This window comes from Sminthopsis crassicaudata, chromosome 2, assembly GCF_048593235.1.
Source record: "Sminthopsis crassicaudata isolate SCR6 chromosome 2, ASM4859323v1, whole genome shotgun sequence".
Classification (NCBI taxonomy): domain Eukaryota; kingdom Metazoa; phylum Chordata; class Mammalia; order Dasyuromorphia; family Dasyuridae; genus Sminthopsis; species Sminthopsis crassicaudata.
In genome coordinates this window covers 85327102-85349126 of record NC_133618.1, presented here as the reverse complement: position 1 = coordinate 85349126, position 22025 = coordinate 85327102, and the positions used below count along the sequence as shown (strand labels likewise).

The following is a 22025-nucleotide window of genomic DNA, read 5'->3' as shown; positions in this document are numbered from 1 at the left end:
TATTATTCTTCCTTGAGATACTGCTAAAAAACAAAACAATAGATGCTGAAAAATGCCATTGGGGGAAGGACCTAAATCTTGTGTCTTTTAAAGTCTGGGAGAATCTGTTTCTTGTAGGATATTCTCTTTGCTATGTGGAGATGGTGAAGCTGTGCCAGGAGCTAATATTTAGGAATCTCTCTCAAAGTCCACCTGAAATAATGCAAATAATTTCTTTCTGAAGGTCTTGGTTCAAATATCTTTCCCCTACATAAAAAAAAAAAAAATATGTGTGTGTTTGTGTGTCTATATATACATACACACATATATGTATATATGTACATGTATGTATATGTGTGTATGTGTGTGCACGTGCATACATTGTGTATATTTACATCTATATGTATGTGTATGTTTCTGAGTCCAGGCTTCAAATCATTTTCATTTAATCTGGATTCCCAGAGTTGCTCCCTTAAAATAAAAGGGGGGAACGACTGCAAATAAAAATGTTTCTTGATGTGTTTATGTAAGAGGCCTCAGGAAGTTGCTGTACATGAGTTCCAGGCCACAGACTGAAACTGATTTTCATCAACACAAAGCGGAATGCAGCATAATGAGCCTGCGACTGGTTAAAATCAGCCCTTCTAATTGATTAGGCCTGTCTGAAGGCTACAGTTACAAAGGCAGGTCCGAGCAGCAGCACGCCAGGCTGTTCCTGGGCTTCCTTGTCTATGATTTGTTGTCTTCAGGAAATGCGTTCAGGCTGCTAACGGCCGGCCCTGGTCGTGGGGAACGCTGTGCCCGATTCCGTGAGTCCGGAGCGAGGTCTGTGTGCCTTAAACCCCCGAGCCCGGGCCCACGGCCAGGAGACACGCGCTGATGACCTTCCGGGGCAAGGCATCTCTCTGTCTCTATATGCTGGATGCAAACCCACTCATTTAACAGAGACTTCCTGAACACTCTTTGTTTGCAGGTCCTGTTCTGGGCCTTGGGGAGGAGGGATGGAGGACGTGACATCATCACACAATCTCTGCCCTTAGTCTTGTAGAAGGGATGAAGCAGGCACAGGATGAGTCTGTAGTTCAGCCACCTCTTTGTAACCCGTTCGGGGTTTCCTTGGCAAAGACTTTGGTGTAGTTTGCCATTTCCTTCTCCAGCTTATTTTCCAGGGGAGGAAACTGAGGTAAGCAGGATTATGGCCTCAGCCCAAGGTCGTTCTGCACAACCTACAACTAGAGCAGATTTTAACTTAGGAAGATGAATCTAATATAGTCTTAATAATAATCCAATAATTAATAGTAATACTTTAAGATATAATGTGAAAATGTAATAAGAAAGGCATAAAGCGATTTAGTGGCTCATCCATTCAGTTTTATTAAATGCTTTGTATGTGCAATAAAATAAACATTTCCTCTGCTGGGAGAAGGAGATTTCTTCTAGATGGGAGGAAACAGAAAAAGCTCCCTGGAGAAAATGAGTCTTAAAGGAAGGGTTAAATGAAGCTGAGAAGAAAGGACGTTTCAGGTGTAGGAAGCTGAGCATAGAAAGTATAGAAGCAGAGGAAAAAGTAGTTTGGAGGATAACTGGTGATCTGATTTGGCTGCAGTATTTTATGTGCAGAGAGGAGATGAGGCCGGCATTGGAGTATTGGGGGCCCAAATCATGTAGGGCCTTGAAGGCTAAATGTAGGAGTTTGGATCTTGTTTAGCAGGTAATGGGGAGCCACTGAAGAGTTTTTAGGCAAAAAGTTTGATAGTCATAGGAGCCAGATTTTAAAAAATACAGTCCAGGGGCATTGCATGGAGTCACCTAGAGGAAGAAGAGAAATGACAGGGAGACCCCTTGGTAAGTGACTGTGATAGTGTAGACGAGAAGTAAAAAGGTCCTGAGAGAGGAAGAGAAGCATGTTGCAGAGGGGGAAATGTCAGTTCTTAACTCAGAGGACCAAAAGAAGGAGGAGATAAAAGTAACTGAGGATTCAAGCTTAGTTTGCAGAAATTGGAAAATACTACTTGTTGTCTGTGGGTCTCAGCTTCTCTCAAGACTTAGAATCTCTCCACAGCTCTCAATACAAGAGAATACAGCCTGTTTGCTCTTTAGTGCACATATACATAGACAAGGTCCATCCTCAGGTCTCCTTGGTACATGTGGCTCCCTCAGTGACCCCAGGTGTCCTAAGGCCCTTGAGCTTGCTCCTCCCCATAGTGCTCTCATAGCACTAGTGTCTCTATTCAGTGCCATCTTCTCATGGTTCCTTGTGGGCCCTGGAGGATGCTCAAGCCTATGAGTAATTTGGCATCTGATCTCCCTCCTACTTTCACGTATTCCTTCTTGGGTAAAGAAGCAAATTCCTTCCCACCTATCCGCATCCCCAGTGAATGAGGCAGGAGGACCTAACCCCATTAATAAAATATGGTCTTACCCACTAACAGCATATGTGTTTGTACCATGGGTATTGTTCATAGTTCACAACTGTGATCAGATGCCTTAAGGATATTACACATCTGTTATCTACATGTGTCTGTTTAAAAGAGACTTCTTGGTTTGTCATTATTATCAATAAGAAATAGAAACCTTTAATTTTATAAGTATATCCCTTTGTCCATTGGTTAGTCAAAGGCTACCTTTTAAAGACCAGTATTTTCTGTAAAGTTCATCCTTCCTTCCTTCCTTCCTTCATTTCTTCACATTCATCCAGAGTTCTACATAATTTAGCATGCAATTGAAAACAATTGTCTTATATTATTTCATAATGATTAATTCTATCACTCTAGATTTCTGAGAACTGTAAAAGAACATAACTGATTTTCAGCAAACATGATAGAATTTGTATAATTGAATCATTCTTATCTCATGATTCTCCTCTCCTTTTCATTTTGAAACCTGTTGTTATTATTCCCCATTTTATTCCTTTTCAACAATCTCCAACAAAAAGGTGGCCTTTCTTGGAAGGCAAGCTTGTTATGTGCACCCTTGATCACATCCCCTTTTACCATCTGGTAGCAGATTGCACTACTATAATCTTTATTCTCTTTCCTAATCTCTCTCTGTCTCTCTCTGTCTCTGTCTTTCTCTCTCTTTCTCTCTCTCTCTTTCTCTCTCTGTCTCTGTCTCTGTCTCTGTGTCTGTCTCTGTGTCTGTCTCTCTCTGTCTCTCTGTCTCTCTCTCTCTCTCTCTCTCTCCCTCCCTCCCTCCCTCCCTCTCTCTCTCTGTGTCTCTCTAGCCTAGTTTCTATTTCATTTTGCTTTATTTTTCTTTCTTAAAAATTTCCCCCCACTTAATAGTATTTTAATTTTTTCTAATTACACGTAATGTAATAAAACATGTAGTTTTCAACATTCAGTTTTACAATATTTTGAATTCCAAATTTTTCTCCCTTGCTTTCCTAAAATAGCAAGAAATCTGAAATAAGTTGTACATGTACAATCATGTTAAACACACTTCCACATTTATCATGTCACAAAAGAAGAATCAGAACAAAAGGAAAAATCCATGAGAAAGAAAGAAAAAAGTGAAAATAATATGCTTCTTACCCATATATATATATATGTTTTATAAATAAAAAGCTTTAATAAAAAAAAAAAAAAAAAGAAAATAGTATGCTTCAATCTGGCTTCAGGCTCCCTGGTTCTTTCTTTGGAGGCGAGTAGCATTTTCCATGGCATTTTCCATCATGAGTCTTTTGGAATTATCTTTGATCATTTTTTTTTTCTGAGAAGAACAAAGTCTGTCAGAGTTGCTTTTTGAACAATATTGCTATTATTGTGTAAAATGTTCTTTTGGTTCTACAAATTTCACTCAGTATCAGTTCATGTAAGTCTTCTCAGGCTTTTCTGAAATCATCCTGCTGATCATTTCTTATAACACAATAGTATCCCACTGCATTCAGATATCGCAATTTGTTCAGCCATTTCCCAATTGATGGACATCCCTTCAATTCCCAGTTCTTTGTCACCACAAAAAGAGCTGTTATATTTTTGTACATGTGAGTCCTTTTCCATTTTTGTTATCTCTTTGGGATATAAATCTAGTACAGGATGAAAGAGTATGCATAGTTTTATAGCCCTTTGGGCATAGTTCAGAATTGCTCCCCAGTATGGTTGGATCAGTTTACAATTCCACCAACAGTGCATTAGTGTTCCAATTTTCCCACATCATCTTCTCCAACATTTATCATTTTCCTCTTATGTCATAGTAGCCAATCTGATAGATGTGAGGTGGTATTTCAGAGTTGTTTTGATTTGCATTTCTCTAATCAATAGTAATTTAGAATATTCCCTGAATTAAATTTACCTGAACAATGCCTGTCAATATCTTTTGACCATTTGTTAATTGGGAAATGACTTGTACTCTTATAAATTTGATTCAGTTCTTTATATATTTGAGAAATTTTATAAGAAACACTTGTTGAAATTGTTTTTCAACTTTGATTTTCTTTGCATTGATTTTATTTTTGCAAAAACTTTTAAATTTAATGTAATCAAATTTATCCATTTTACATTTCATAATGTTCTCTGACTCGTTTGGTCATAAATTTTTTCTTTCTCTATAGATCTGGCAGGTAAACTATTCCTTGATCTCCTAATTTGCTTATAGTATCACCCTTTATATCAAAATCATGGACCCATTTCAATCTTATCTACCATAGGGTATGAGATGTTGGTCTATGCTTAGTTTCTGTTATACTGATTTTCAGTTTTCTCAGCAGTTTTTGTCAGATAGTGAGTTCTTATCCCAGAAGCTGGAGTCTTAGAGTTTATCAAACAGTAGATTACTGTAGTCATTGACTATTGTGTCTTGTGTATCTTATCTATTCCAGTGATCTACCACTCTTATTTCTTAGCCAGTTTCAAATTAGATCTGGTATAGCTAGGCCATCTTCCTTTGCATTTTTTTTCCTTTAATTCCCTTGATGTTCTTGACCTTTCATTCTTTCAGATGAATTTTGTTTTTCAAGCTCTATTAAATAATTTTTATATCTTGATTGGTATGGCACTGAATAAGCAAGCTAATCTAGGTAAATTTTTCATTTTTATTATATTAACTCATAAAAAATGATATTTTTTTAGATCTGACTTTATTTAAATCTTTGTGTGAAAAGTATTTTATAATTGTGTTCATATAGTTCCTGGATTTGTCTCAGCAGGTAGATTCTCAAATATTGCCTGCAATTATAGAAGTGCTGATGATTTGTAGGTTTATTTTAGTTCCTGCAACTTTGCTAAAGTTGTTAATTATTTCAAGTAGTTTTTTCATCAATTCTCTAAGAATCACATGATGTGCAACAAAAGAGTTATAATTTCCTTGTTGCCTTTCCTAATTCCTTCAATTTCTTTTTCTTTTCTTGGACCTGAAGTTAACCTTTCTAGTATAATATTAAATTATAATGTTAATAATGGGCACCCTCTGATCTTATTGGGAATGCTTCTAGCTTATCCCAATTACTTACAATGCTTGCTGATCTACTTATCATTTTAAGGAAAACTCCATTTATTCCTATGATGTCTAGTGTTTTTTTAATGAGTATTGTATTTTATGAAAAGCTTTTTCTGCATCTATTGAGATAATCGTATTTCTGTAAGTTTTGTTATTGATATGTTTAATTTTGCTGATAGTTTTTTCTAATACTGAACTGGCCTTGCATTCCTGCTATAAATCCCACCTAATCATAGTGTATTATCCTTGTGATAAATTGCTGTTTACCTTTTTGTGCGTCTCTTGAGTCTTATATTTGAAAATCATATATTTCTATTCAACTTTGCCCCTTTTATCAAAAAAAATTGATATTTCCTATTTCAGTGAATAGTCAGAGTATGTTGTTTTGCTAGGGAAGTAGTTGATTCATGATTGTAATCCAAATTCCACTGACTTCTGGAATTTTGTATTTCAAACGTTCTGATCCTTTATTGTAGAAGCTGATAAATCTTGTGTAATTCTGACTATGGCTCCCTGATATTTGAATTGTTCATCTTTGGCTGCTTGCAGTATTTTCTCCTTGACCTGATAATTCTAGATTACATTATATGTTGGAGCTTTCATTTTGGGATTTCTTTTTAGGAGATGATCAGTGGATTCTTTCAATGATTGTTTTACCCTGTGATTCTAGGATACAATAATTTCTTACCTTACTGTCTTCCTCTCCCCCCCCCCCGCTTTTTTAAAAAATCATTGCTTTCAGACAGTCCACTAATTCTTAAATTATTTTTCCTGTATCTATTTTCCTGGTCATTTCATTTTTGTATGAGGTAATTCACATCTTCTTCTTCTTCTTCTTTTTTTTCCTGAGACAATTAGGATTAAGTGACTTGCCCAGGATCACACAGCTAGGACGTGTTAAGTGCCTAAGGTCAGATTTGAACTCAGGCCCTCCTGACTTCAGGGTTGGTGCTCTGTCCACTGCGCCACCTAGCTGCCCTCTTCTATTTTTTAAATTCCTTTGATTTTGTTTGACTGATTCTTGATATTTCATAGAGTCATTAGTTTGTCCAATTCTGATTTTTAAGAATTTTTTTAATTAGCCTTTTTATCTCCCTCTTCCATTTAGCCAATTTTAGTTTTTGAGGAGTTGTTTTCTTCAGTGGAGTTTTGTTTTGATTTGGCCACTTGGCCAAAAAATTATATATTTTCCAATTATATATTTTTTCCTAGCTAAGTGGAGTTAAGTAACTTGCCCGGGATCACACAGCTGGAAATTGTTAAGTGTCTGAGATCAAATTTGAACTCAGAGCTGGTGCTCTATCCACTGCGCCACTTGGCTGCCCCTCTTGTATAACTTTCATTCCTTTTCCCAATTTTTCTTCTCTCTTTCTCATTTGATTTTTTGAAATCTTTTTTGAGCTTTTCCAAGAAGTTTTTTTTTTTTTTGGTCTCAAAGTTTCACCTTTAAAGTTTTGGATATGATGAGTTGTCTCTAAGATACCCAATTAGAAATATCCAATAGGCAGTTGGTAATGTAGAACTGAAGCTCATGGGGGAGTCTTTTGGGATGGTGGTTGTTGCTGTCGGGTGGTTTTAATCATGTACAACTCTCTGTGACTCCATTTGGATTGTTTTGGCAGAGATAGTGGAGTGGTTTGCTGTTTCCTCCTCCAGCTCATTTTAGAGATGGAGAAACTGAGGCAAAAGGATTAAGTGCTCAGGTCACACAGTTAATAACTGACTGAAGGCAGATTTGAATTCAGGAAGATGTGTCTTGCTGACTCCAGGCCCAACATTCTCTGCACTGAACCACCTAACTTTCCATGGGGGATTGGGTAGGGGGTATCCTAGTATATTTCATTCATTCATAGATATATGTGTATATATACACCCCACATACCCCCCCCATATATATATATATATACACCCCCCCACCCCCCCATATATATATATATATATACACATATAAATATATAAACTATATATTATATATATATAAAAATACAATGTAAACTATATATTATATATACATGTGTGTAGATATGTGTGTGTCTATATCTACTTATCTATATATGTGTGTGTGTGTGTGTATATATATATATATATATACACACACACACACATATACATGTTTCTATGAGTCACCTTCTTAAAGATGATAGTTAAACCTATAAGAACTGATAATATAACCATGAGAAAGAAAGGACCCTCCCCCGAGAGGGAAGAAGGGAGGGAGGAACCAAATATTTATTAAGCACCTACTATGCTAAGGCTTTACAACTATTATATCATTAGACCCTTCTAACAGCCAACCCTCGGAGGAATGGCTGAGGAAACAGAAACACACTGCCGTTAACAGTAAAGAAGAGAAAAGAGAAAATGATTTAACTTAGAAGAACATCCCCAGTTAGTGGGTATGATGATGTGCATGATGAGTCATCAAGAGAGACTTAGATGGAGCCATTAAGGATGCTGAGAGGAGCTTTAGCTGGTATTCATTAATTATTAATTAATAATTAAATAACATTAGCAGCTGGTATTTATATAAGTTAAGGTTTGCAAGTATTTTCCATATTATCTCTTTTAAACCTCACTACAATCCTGGGAGATAAGTGCTCTTATTATTCACATTTTACAAATGAGGAAACTAAGAAAGATTTAATGATTTGCCTGATTTATTTAAGTGCCTGAGGCTGGTTTTGAATTTAGATTTTCTGAAATCCAAATCTTGCTCTCTATACACAGAATACTCAGGGAGGAAACAGTATCCGGGAAGAGAGCATGTTACAATATAGATAGAAAAGGATGAGAATTGAGAAGAGACCATGAAGTTTGGCCTTTAAGAAAATGATGTCAGTGAGTTGGTCATGAGCCAGACTAAGGGCAAAAAGTTGAAGGATAAGTGAGAAGGGACAAGGTAGGAGCATGAATGTAGAAAGAGTTTTTTTTCTAGAAGTTTGGCAGAGAAATGGGAGGAGCAACAAAAAATAGTAGCTTGAGGGTTTGGTGGAGCAGAGGGAAGGCTTTCTTTTTTAAAATTATATTTATTTCTAATTTATGAAATAAAACAAACATTTCCATAATATGGAATTTTAAAGAAGCAATGACTGCACATGAAATTGCAAATCTATTATGTACAACTTGCTCTTCCTTTTAAATATGTAATAAAGTTGTATGTCTAGCTATATATATGTAAAAATCATTCTCTGCCTAATTCCATTAATTCTTTCTATTTATCTATCTATGCATATCTATATCAATTTATGTGTGTAATCTATATCTATATATGTAAAAATCATTCAATGCATAGTTCTTATAGTTCTTTCTATTGCTCTTTCTACCTATCTGTATTTATCTATCTATGCATATCTATAGCTATTTATATATGTAATCTATATCTATATATGTAAAAGTAATTCTATGCATAGTTCTATTAGTTCTTTCTCTTGATACAGATAGCATCTTTTATGGGATTGTGAAGGAATATTACTGTGCTATAAAAAATGATGAATGAAGGTTTTTTAAAACATGGAGAGATTTGAGTGTGTTTGGAGTCAGTAGGAAAAAACTAGTTAATTGGGAAATATTGAAGTTTGAAGAGAAGGAATAATTGTGTATAAAATCTGTTGGAGAAAAATGGGAGGAGAGGGGTTTCAAATGCACCCAAGCAATGGTCTTATTAAGAAGGGCTGCCTCTTTGTTCTAGAAGAAAAGAAGAGGGAACAGAGATCAGGAGGTGAGGAGAATTGGTGCTTAGGAAACTCTTGGACTCAATTTTTTCTTTAAAATAAGAAAAGGATCCTCTTCCAAGGGAGAGAAGAGAAGCAGGATATTTGAGGAGGGAAGTATAGATTTGGATTAGCTTCTGTGGGGAATGAGATAGAGTATTATTGGGAAGAAATAAAAGGAGTATTGCAGTAACTATGTCATCATTGATGGAGAGAAAGGTTAGTAAAAGCAGTCTTTATGGATGTTTTTCAGTTTGTTGATTCTTTAAATGAGATATTTGTCCAATAGATCCCTGACGCTCAATTCCTTAGCCTCCAGGAGTATCTCCATATCTTCCATATCTTTTCCATATTTCTTTTTTTTTTAAAGAGACATTCTTAGAAAAACTTATCATGTCAAGATTGATACTGTCTAAATCATAGCAAAGGACAAAAAAGAAATTTAAACAAATAAACACTTTAGAGGAGAATATTTAGGTTCTAGGAGGTTAAAAGATTGTTACATAGCCATTTTCAATTTTTTTTAAAAAAATTTGTATTTGTTAAGGATCAAATACATACAGAGAACAGAAAAAAATGAAACTGTACATCTGTTATGGAAAGCTAGTTTTTTTTTTAATTTTAAGTATATAACAAATTTAACATATACCCTCTTTTTATTATTTTAATAGTTTTTTTTAATTACACAAAATGACAAATTTTAACACTCATTTTAAAAATTTAAGTTCCAAACTTTCTCCCTTATTATCTTGCTCCTTAAGATGGTAAGGAATTTGATATAGGTTATATATGTGTAATCATGTAAAATGTATTTCTATATTAGTCATTTAACATATACTTTCAAAGCTGTTCTATGTTTCCTTCTGGCTTCCCTTCAGTTTTCTTCTGTATGTGTTGTTGTTGTTTTTTTTTTTAAACAACAGCCTTTTATTTTCAAATTACATGCAAAGATAGTTTTCAAGATTAACCCCTGCAAATTGTTGTATACTTCAACAACAGTACTGTATGATGATCAATTCTGATGGATGTGGCCATTTTCAACAATGAGAGGAACCAAATCAGTTCCAATAGAGCAGTAAAGAACTGAACCAGCTACACCCAGCGAAAGAACTCTGGGGTATGACTAAGAACCACTACAGAGAATTCCCAGTCCCTCTATTTTTATCCGCCTGCATTTTGGATTTCCTTCACAGGATAATTGTACACTATTTCAAAGTCCAATTCTTTTTGTACAGCAAAATAACTGTATGGACATGTATACATACATTGTATTATTTAATTTATACTCTAACATATTTAACATGTATCGGTCAACCTGCTATCTAGAGGGGGGAAAGGAGGGGAAAAATTAGAACAAAGGGTTTGGCAATTGTCAATGCTGTAAAATTACTCATGCATATATCTAGTAAATAAAAACTATTAAAAAAAAAAAAAAGATTCACCCCTGCAGAACCCTATGTTCCAAATTTTTCTCCTTCTCTTCCCCCCTCCCTTAGACAGCAAACAATCCAATATGGGTTAAATATATTCAGTTCTTCTAAACATATTTATCATGCTACATAAGAGAAATCAGATCAAAAAGGGGGAAAATATGAAAAAGAAAAAAAAAGTCAAACAATAACAAAAAAGGTTAAAATACTATGTTGTGATCCACATTCAGTTCCCAAAGTTCTCTCTGGATGCAGACGGCTCTCTCCATGACAAGTCTATTGGAACTGGCCTGAATCACCTCATTGTTGAAAAGAGTCAAGTCCATCACAGTTAATCATTATTTCATCTTACTGCTGCCGTGTACAATGTTCTCTTGGTTCTACTCACTTAGCATCAGTTCGTGTAAATCTCTTCAGACCTTTCTGAAATTATCTTGCCATTCATTTCTTATGGAACAATAATATTCCATTTTCTGTGTGTTCTTAATCTTCCTTTGGGCAACCCTGTTGATAACCAACCTCTCCCAAATCTCTCCCCTATTTGGAAAAAGAAAAAGAAAACTTGTAACAATTATTCACGTTCCAACAAAACCAGTTCTCACCCTGGCTGTATCTGAAGAATGTATAAGTTATCCTTTCCACATTGCAACTTTCCCCATCATGGTTTCAATATATCATGGCTCAGTATAAGAAATTAAATGGGAAGTTTAGAAACTCAGAAATGCATAAAATAGTTTTGTTATACCAACGTATTTTATCTTTTAATACCATAAATATTCACAATTTCTTTTATAAAGTTATAAAATGACCAGATATTTAACACAAATTTTATAATAAGGTGTAATAAACACTCCATAAAAGAAAAAGAAAAAAATTCCAACTTCTTCTCTGGTAGGAAGAGCCAAAAATTTTACTCAGATTTTCCACATTGCAGGGGCTGGCTGCCTCTAACCCCTGCAATGTGGAAGGGATAACGTCACATCTCGAGCTTAGGTGAGTAGCATGTTTCATGTCCCTCCGCATTGTGGTTACTAATAATTTCCTTGATCAGAATTCTTATTCTTTCAAACGTGTTTTTCTTTGCACTGTTATTGTTGTTGTACTAATACTCCTGGTTCTGCTTACTGGACTCTGCTGGTCCCTGTAAGCGTTCCCATTGAAACCATCCATCCTTCTCAGTGCACGTAGCCGACCTCCTAACCTGCTCCAAGTCTAGTGTTCTTTCCACTGTCCCAACGGGGGAAAAAAGAGATTTGGGGGTGGGGATGATGCACATGACCCCCTCCTCCCCTCCACTTCAGGCTGGGGAAATGTGTAATAAGAACGGGGAAGTGGGATAGAGAGAGGAGGTGATTAGAAAAGCTTAAGATAATCATGTGTTTGGTGTAACTTGAACTTTCATCTTGGTACTTCCCAACAATTTTGAGGTTCCCCATCACCATTAACTTGCCCCCCCAATTTCAAATCATGACTTTGTTTGGGTTTTAAAAGCCGTTTAAAACCACAAGAACTCTTAGTCCCTGATTCCTTCCCTCTGCTGGATCCAGCTGTCATCATCGGTATATCAGTTTCTCCAAGAAAATTACAGCCCCTGAATGGGATGCGGGAGGGGGATGTTTGGACGAGAGGCTTGCAGTTGAACCAGGGAGGAGGCAGGCTGCTCCCACGCTGGTCTGGGACGGCAGACACAAATGGAGAATTTTAGAAACTTTCTGAAATCCTAATTAGTCGCCACTTCCGTGTTTCTTAGTAGAAACCAACAAACTGCATATGGGCTAAAGGCTTGTTCGCATTTGAATGAAGGAAAAATGAAGCATTTATGAAGCACTTGCTATGTGCGAAGCACTGTACTGTTAATATATTAATACATTACAAAATACTCTCTGAGTACATATGCTCTCTCAAGGAGCTCACATGCTAATGGGAGAGGCGACATATTTGAAAGATTTTAGCAGCAAATCAGGTGGAAAAGTCCCATGATCCTTAGGATACATCTGCAAAGCAGACCATGTTGTTGTTTAGTCATTGCAGTTGTGTGACTCCATTTGGGGTTTTCTTAGCAAAGATACTGGAGTGGTTTATGTGCCATTTTTCTCCAGCTCATTTTATGGATGAGGAAACTGAGGCAGACAGGGTAAGTGACTTTCCCAGGATCACTGGGCCCAGTGTCTGAAGCTAGATTTGAACTCAGGGATATGTTTTCCTAACTCCAAGCCCTGCACTCTATGTATGCATCATGGCACACCACGCCATTTCCAAAGTGGAACATGATCTTTTATTCAAAAATGTTAAATTCTTTTATCTCTTCCCTATGTGTTCCTAATCACTAATAATTTTAAGTGAAACTTTGAGGTTTGCAAAGCACTTTACAAACATTGCCTCATTGTATTCTCACAGTAACACGGGGAAGTCCTATTATCACTCTTATTTCACAGATGAAGAAACTGAGGTGCACAAAGTTAAAAAACTTTCTCAGGATCCAACATAATTCATAAAGAAATGTATAATAAAAATCAATATATATTAAAAATAATAATAAAAATATGTAAATATATAATTTTAAAAAACTTTCTCAGAACCCAACATTATTCATAAAGAAATGTGCATTGAAAAAATTAATATACATGTATAACCAGAAAAAAGTAAAACAATTAAAAAAATAATTTTCTCAGGATCACCCAGCCAGTTCGATTTCTTAGGATAGATTTGAACTTAGATCTTAGTGACTAAGCCCAGAGCTCCAGATCTGTTTAACCTGTCCATTCATACATCTGTACATGTACAGAGGTGGACATAAGGACAAAGACATGGCTTGCTAATTATGACCAAGGGGGAATTCAATGATGAGAATCATAGGGGAGTTGGGATGTCATGGTACCCACATGGTACAGATTAGGAAGCTGAGGCCCATTCCTGGTCCAAGGAGTCCTCAGTCCTAAACCCCTATCATCTTTCCACTGCACCTTGCTTCTGTCGCTGCCTTTCTCTCTTGGAACTAACTTGGCCAGCCAATGAACATTTCTTAAGCACTCAGGAAGGTGGACCAGATGCCTGAGAGGATCTTACAGAAGTGAAGGGAATGAAGAGCTTTCCTGGATGAGCTTCTAGTTATACTTTTCTCAAGGCTTGCCTTTCTCTGCTGCTGCAACTGCTTGTCTTCCTCCTCCTCCTGTGTTTGGTACTTGGTACTTCTCAACAGTTTTGAGTTTTTTTCTTTTCTTTCTTTGTTTCTTCCTCCTTCCTTCTTTCTTTCCTTCCCTTGTTCTTTCTCTTTCTTTCCTTCCTTCCTTCCTTCTCTCTCTCTCTTTCTCTCTCTTTTTTTTTCTTTCTTCCTTCTTTACTTCCCTTGTTTTCTTTCTTTCTTTCTCTCTGGAAAAACCATACTTTGATCTAAATGGAGCCACTGGACTCTACCTTTAAAACCAAATCACTCTGGCTCTCAGTGATTGGCCAATAATAGTTCCCAGCCAACCCTCACTTGGTCCTAGTTTGAGTTTTGATGACTCTGAAGGAGGTAAACAGCAATTGTTTCTGTTCTGGCCAGAAACTCTGAAATTTTCCCTCCTGCACTGATTCTTTTGTGAAGGCAAACTAGGTCATCTTTTGCCTCAATTCTTACCTTACTTAATCACTGAATGGGCTTTGCCTCAGACAAACTGAAACCTGGGAAAGAGCTTAACTGAAAAAGGCCAAAGGCTCCCACTGCATCCTGGACCATCTCCAATGGTCTTGACCTATGTCTTGCCACTGGACTCAGATGACCCTGAAGGAGAGAGTAGAGTTGCCTCATTTAAACCCAATTCACTTGCAAGTGAAGCCATCCTCCTCCTCATGTCATTGGTCCTCTTCCATGATGAGGGAGAAACAATAGCCTTTCTCTAAAGGGCAGTGTGATATAATATTGTAGAAGGATAGAATCAGAAATAGGTAGAGTAAGAAAAAAAATTATAGATAGGTAGATAAATAGAGAAGATTGAAGGAGGAAGAAGGGAAGAAAGTAAAGAAAGAAAGAGAGAAGAAGGGAAGGAAAGAAGAAAGAGCAAGGGAAGGAAAGAAAGAAGGAAGGAAGGAGGAAGAAAGAAACTACAAAGAAAGAAAGAAAAGAAAGATAAAGGAAGAAAGAAAGAAAGAAAAAATGAATGCATGAACGAACACAGGAAAGAAGTAAGGAGGAAGAAAGAAAGAAAAAAATGAATGGATGAACAAACACGGGAAAGAAGGAAGTAAGGAGGAAGAAACAAAGAAAGAGAAAGAACAAGGGAAAGAAAGAAAGGAGGAAGAAAGAAAAGAAAAGAAGGGAAGGAAAGAAGAAAAAAGGAGGGAGGGAAGGAGGAAGAAAGAAAAAAGAGAGGGAAGTAGGAAGAAAGAGAGAGAGGGAAGGAAAGAAGGAGGGAGGGACAAAAGAAGGGAGAAAAAGAAAGGAAGAAAAAAAAGAATATTTATTAAACACCTTACTATTTCCAGACATTTGGCTAAGCTCTGAAAATACAAATACAAGTTATCAAAAGAATCTCTATTCTCGAGTAGCTTACATGCTAATGGTGAAGGTTGATGCATAAAGGAAAATTGTAAAGGGGCTGGGATAAAGGTATATGGGGTTAGGTGGCTAGAGCAGGAAGGGACCATTCTGGTCCAGAAATAATAATGCCTGTAGACCTTAACCTCATAGGTAGCTACACACATGAAATGAGATAATTAGCCACGTGAAGCTATTTGCAAACCTTAAATCAGCGCCCCATAAATGCCCATGATCATTAAGGGTTCGGCCGTCCCTGGGTCCAGCAGAGAGAAGGCCAGGCTTGCAGTCCGGAGGCGGTGGGCCATGGGCAGCCACTTAGCTTCTCTCAGCACTTCAGGTGACTCCAAGACCATAAATTACAGACTTACAGAGAGATCTCTATCAGTGAGGAAGTTTCTGTGAGGATGAAATAACAGGTTGGGACTGGGACAAAATTTCAGGACTTGAATCAGGCGAGGCTGACTGGCCCCAGGGAGGGAGAAGTCCCCATTTCAGTAGCCTCCAACTACTCGCCCGTTTTAATTGCCTGTGTTCCTGTTCCCTAACAAGAGCTAACAGCACACAGAATGACTCGAGGGCGCACCAGGGGACTCTGTCAGGCAGTTAATAGAGAGAAGGTGGGGCCACTTAACAGAACCAGACACTTCTCTCCTTTTAAAATTTTACCTGCAGCCACTTTGCAAAACACATCCCAACACCCTGCGGTTTGGTTGGTGTGCATTGCGGTTTCTTTGTTAGTTGAGATTTATAGTTCAGATGCAGTAGTCCTGCCAAGTGCAATAAACGTTTTGTTTTAGCTGGAATGTGAGCGACTGTTTTTATTATCATTATTTTGCCTCTAAACATCTTAAAGTGACCCGCATTTAGAACAAAGTCAGAATACTTCTCAGTGCCTGGCTGGTGGAATTTGTAGATCAGTTTAAGATTAGGGGGAAAGGCTCTCATTTTATACTGCTTGTATTTAGGTAATGAAGGTTAGAATAGTAATGGAAGCCTTCCCATAGGGCGGCTTAGATGTTGGGAAGGGTTAAATGGCCAAGGCCTGTGAATGACATTAAAAAATGCTTGTATTTAAAGTGCCTAAAGCTTGAATAATAGATGTGTGACAGAATAAATATAAGGTCACTGATTTTAATGATATTTTAACTTCCTTTACCTAAGTTCCTAGGAAGCAGAGCCAAACAATTAACAGAGACTAAAAACATTGGCAACTTACAAACACCTGCTTTGATTATTTGGTCTAATGAGGTTAAATTTAACCAACTCCATCTGAATAAATTAAAAACAATTCTTATCTTTTCATTGGGTCATAAATTTTATCAGCCCAGGGTGCACATGTATTTAATGCGGTACAGTTGGTACCACTCTTTCAGCTCCGCTCAGGAGAGAAAGGCAAATAGGAAGCATATTTTTAGAAGCCTCTGAGCCTGCGCCTGAAGTTATGAAATTCCAAGGAAATCCAGGCTTTAGTCTCATAAACTTTGCTGCTTTTCCCTAAAAATCTGCCACTATTTCAAAGGCATCTTTGTATTTCTTTTTCCAAAGGCATCTTTCCCAGGCAACAGTGAGCCCCCAAATAAGCACCAGATTTGTGTCTTCTGTAGTTCATTCATTCACTCAAAAAAGCTTTTATCAAGTTCCTGTAACAGGCCAGTCTCCATGCTAAGCTCTGGGAACACAAAGACAAAAAGGAAACAAATCCTGCCCTCGTGGAACTTACAGTCTGCTGGGGAGAAACAATATTTCCATAGATGTTTATATCAGTAGTATAAAGTAAATATGAAGCAAATTCAGAGAGTATGGGAGAAAGGAACTAATGATGAATATTTTACTCCGGGGAAGGGATCTCTCCATGGATGAAAAATAGAAACAGATATAATTGTCTGGCTACTAAGTTAATGTTGGGTTAAAGTGAGTGAATTCTTAGAAATATGTTAGATGATCGGAGTTCAATATAAAATGTTGAAATTTAATAATGAGGAATTCTTGGAGATCATTTCTCCCATCTCTTTCATTTTCCAAATAAGGGGAAAAAAACCAAAAACATTTTCTATTCTCAGAGTTCATAGTCTGAAGTAGTAGTAGATGTCAGAGTTGTATATTGACATGTTTTTATCACCCTGGGAAAAGTTCTGAAAGTAATTTAATAATTTTTTTCTTACTGAGATTAGATTTTTTTTTCCCCTTGAAATTGTAATTCAAAAGTAAATCTCCAAAAAGAGAACCAGCAATGAATACCTTGGTTTCAGTTATCTATTCATAAGTGCACAAAGAATAGGTAATAAACAAGCTGAACTAGAGAACTATAATGAAGGGGAGTTACTTTGGCTTTGGAAAAATCTGAGATTTGGAGGAAGTTGAAACAGCATGAATAGGCCTGAATTCACATCCAGCCTCAAACACTTACTAGCTACATGAATTTAAGTAAGTCATTTAATCTGCTTGCCTTTATTTCTTCACCTAAAAAATGGAAATGTTGTAATGATCAAATGAGGTCATAATTGTAAAGCATTTAGTTTAGCACATGGGAGGGCTATATTAACTATATAAATGTTGGCTGTTATTATTATTAGATAGGGTAGCTCTCATAACTTAACAATGACTATTAAATGGGTATATTTCATTCAAAAACAACAGACCAGATAAAGGCAGCTGTTGTGTGGAGATGTATTTTAAAATAAACTCATATGAAACAATCCAGGAAGTATGTTCAGAGAGCACTTTGGTGAAGGTAATTTGAGAGAGGGAAAGATGGTTTCTAGAGAGTGTACAACAGACCATCTAGCCAGAAGGAAGATCAGGTAAATCACTGGCTGTCTTTCAGATCTAAAACTGTGATTCACAGGACTAACTCTGACACTGTGAGAAGGAAAATAAATAGCAGAGAGAGTATAACTTACCCTCTCCTGTTACTGTTTTCAGAACTTGAGAAGTTCTGTCTGGGATGGCAGAGAAAGGGGAAGACAGGCCCTGTAAGAGCTTACTAGCTCCCTTGTAAGAGAAGATTTTTGCAAATGAAATAGTTCAAGTAAATGTAATTAAGTACCAGAATCCAACTACAGTAAGTAAGCTACAGGAAAATATTAGCAAAACTAGAGTTATCCGATGAGAAACTTGAGGCCTTGAAAGATGGAGATTTGGAAAGATACAGAGATGCAACACTGAAAAAATAACTCTTGTATTGGCAAAGTAGATGGAGACCCAGGAAGAAAGGCCGGAGAGAAGACATGACTAGTGGGGTAAGAGTTAGTAAAGCAATTGTTTGCAATGCCGCTAATAATTTCTTACATGTATGTAACACTTTTGTACATTCCTTAACAATTCTGTGACTTTGGGAGATATATGATTTCATCAGAGTGAATAGCTCCCTCGCCAGAGTTAATCGCCTTTCCACACTTTCATATATGGTTTTGTCATTTCAGTCATAGCTGACTTTTGGGACTCCTTTTGGGGTTTTCTTGGCAGAGATGTTGGAGTAGCTGCTATTTCTTTCTCCAGCCCATTTTATATTTAAGGAAACTGAGGCAGGCAAGGTTAAGTAACTTACTTAGAGTCAAACTGGAATTCAAGAAGACTCCAGGCCTGGCACTCTATCCACTGCAACATCTGCCCTTGTTTTGTGAGTTAACTGTGGACCCCTCTCCCCAAACCCTTCCTCATCTCATCACCAGCCTTTAGATGATGAACTTGCCCAAATTTAACTGGATGGGTCTTTGGAGGCCATAATATAGCCAGTCACCAAACTCATACTCAGAAGTCCTTCAGTTCTTAATAGGATTTTGGTAGATATGAAGTTAGTAATGCAAAAATTATTACCCCACTTGCTAGCAGATGAGGTGAGGAAACATGTTCAAAGCCACTTGGGTATTAAGAAGCAGAACTTGACCAAGCCTTAATCCTGGGATTACTGCTGTTCAGGGCCACCTCCTTTCCTCTCTCTAACCGTCAAATAGAATTTACTCCATGCTTCTGCCTGTCTCAATATTGGGTCTATATCCCATGTCCTTAGAAAAATTAACATTTTTTCTTTTTTTTCTGCAGCAAGCTATATATACCTTGAGCTAAGAATTTCAGTATAAGTTATGTAAGGGAAGCTAAAGAAGAACTAGGACTGGTGACCACTAATGATGGACAGTCCAGAGAATACAGAGCTCCTCAATTCTTATATTTCTTCTTTTTTCTCTGCTAAAAGGAATGACCTTTGGACAAAAAGGACAAAAGAGATATGGCTAATTAGAAGCTGATCTGTCCAATAAGCATATAAGTAACTAGACTCTGAAGTTCATGGAAAAGCTGTGAGTAAAAAGCCAATCCCATAGCCATTTGCTTCATTTTTTTGTCTCCTACTTCAAGAACAGAATTTATACCATGATCTTCCAAGATGATGAATAACTAGAAAATTTCAACTCTGGAGTTGGGATTTGGTTCAAATCTTGCTTCTTCTACTTCTCTAGCCAAGAGCTTCTTAACCTGACATGATTTTTTTTTTCTAATTTTTTATAATGATTTCAATTTAATGGATTTCCTTTGTAACCATATATGTTTTATTGCATAACCATATATAAAAACATTATTCTCTCCATACACTTCATCAGAGTATAACCCCCTCCCCAGAATGGTCCATGATATATTAACAATTAAGAACTTCACTTAAATTCCTTGGCCCTTAGTTACCTCATCTGTGAAATGAGGAAATTGCTCTAAACAGTCTCTGTGGTCCCTTCCAGTTCTCAACCTGTGGTCCTTTGAAGAGTATTGAAGATTATTATCCACAAATATTTTGTCAGGGCCATCCCGGGTCACCCCCCGGGTCGAACCCTGGGTACTCTAGAGAATCCAGAGGACACTTGAATTGAATTCCCATTCCAGCTCTTGGATTCTTCAGGGGTCTGTCAGACCAGTGATCCAACAAGGCACTTTTCAAAAACTGGTCTTACCAATGTGCTTTCTTTCCCCACCAACTGACAAAAAGGGGCTATCCACTCCCTGATATTAGAAATTCGGCAGTGTCAGTGTATAGGACCAGGCCCATAGTTAGAGGGCTGCCAGTCTGGTCACCAGCTGCAAACGAGGTTCTCTTATCACAGCAGCCCATGGACTGACACATGTCACAATCCCCTGCCAGCCTGCTCTGATGCTACCCCATTTGCCATAGCACCCCTTTCTTTGGGCCCTCCCTCTGGCCTGGCCCTGTTAGGGCCTACCATAAGTACCCCCCATACACTGTCCCTGCCCACTAAAATAAACCATATTTTCCCCTGGCAAATGGGGGTACAACCCTGGCCTTGTAGGCAGGAAACCTAAGTTCTAACCCTGCAGCACATACTGTGTGATCATCAGCAAGTCATTCTCAGAACTTCTTAACTTATTTATAAAATAGAGATAACGTTCACCTGATCTACCTCACAGGGTTGTTGGGAAGAGGGTTGCCATATAAATGTTAGTTATATTGGAGGTTCCTTTAAGGAAAAACCTGAAAATGAGATTAAGGAGTTTGACCTGTGGGAGAGTGAAGGCTATGAGAAGCCCAGAAAACAAGGCTGAGAGAAATAAATGCAAAAGCCCCTCAGCCCACCGCTTCCCCAGAGTGAGCTGTGCCAGGTACCCCTTTAGGGTAATACAAGGAAACCGTTTTTCCTAGAAACCTTAAAACCAAGGTTTTTATTAAATCAGCCAGCATCCAGCCATAACTCAATTTTGTTCCCCATTTTGTTCTGTGGCTACTCTTAAAATATTATATAGTTCATTAAAAATTACATGAGCCAGATGTGAAAATCTACAAAGTTTGCAAAGTAGTCCTTTACTCGGTTAACACAAATATTTTTATTAAGCACTTCCTGTGCGCCAGTCATTGTGCTATGTGCTGGGGGTGCAAAGAGAATCAAAGACCTAGATGATGACATCAAGGAGCTCACATTTTACTGGAGAAGACAGCATGAAAAATAATTATATATACATATATATGTATGTATGTGTACATGTATATTATATACACAGAGTAAACGGAAGGTGATCTCAGAGAGCAAGACGCTAATATCTGGGGGACTGGGAAAGGTGTCCTACACAAGGGAGGGTTGGAATTGAGTCTCAAAAGAAGCCAGAGAGACTAGGAGGCAAAGGCAAGGAGGTAGAGCATTTCAAATAATTTTTATAATTAGCCTAGTTATTCTGATCATTAGAAAAGAACTTGAAATATATCTGTTATCCTGCCTGATAACAACTTTAAGTCAGTTAACATAGAAAAAAACATATGTGGGAGGCAGATGGGGATTCCCCAAACCCTCTCCCTGCCCTCTCTTATTTGCTGCTAGCAAATCTGGCCTTGAGTTCTTTTTTTTTTTTAAATTAATGTGCTCAACTCTGACTTTACCTGATAGCTTCAGAACATTGAAATATGATGGGATTCTTTCTAAAAAGTGCTGCATTTCTTTCCTAAAAGTTTGTAGGATTATTTTTTAAAAGAAACTTACCAATATTTGAATGAAGTGATTTAATCATTTTCTGGATTTAGGATTATCTTAGTTCTACCCATAAAGGGCTTTGAATACCATTGCTAAGTGAAATACCAAATCAAATACTAAATCAAGTACTTCCCCTTGCCCGTTCCTCCCCTTTGTACCAATAACTAAAATCACTTCTCTCACGTACCTGAAAGGCCTTAAAGTGGAGGGGAATTAGACTTTTTTCTATTTTGTCCCAGAGGGTAGAATTAAGACTAGTACCTGGAAGTTGCTAAGGAACAAATATAGATTTGATAAGAAAAAAACTTTCTAACAATGAGATCTTTATAAAAAATGGACTGCCTGGTCATCATGAAGACTCATGGCCAGGTGTTGGATATGTTGTATTTTTCTGTGTTGGACTAAGAAAGGCGGCCACTGGAATCCTTTCCAGCCCTAGAATTCTCATTCTTCGATTCCTCACTCTCGGGCCATTTCTCTGAGTTCTTAG

The 22025-nt window shown here is 37.3% G+C and overlaps 1 protein-coding gene across 1 annotated transcript in view; it reads left to right on the top strand.

Annotated features, from left to right (window-relative positions):
* THADA (THADA armadillo repeat containing) overlaps positions 1-22025 on the top strand; it is a 418709-nt gene that overhangs the window by 322570 nt on the left and 74114 nt on the right. The gene's annotated exons all lie outside the window — the stretch shown is intronic.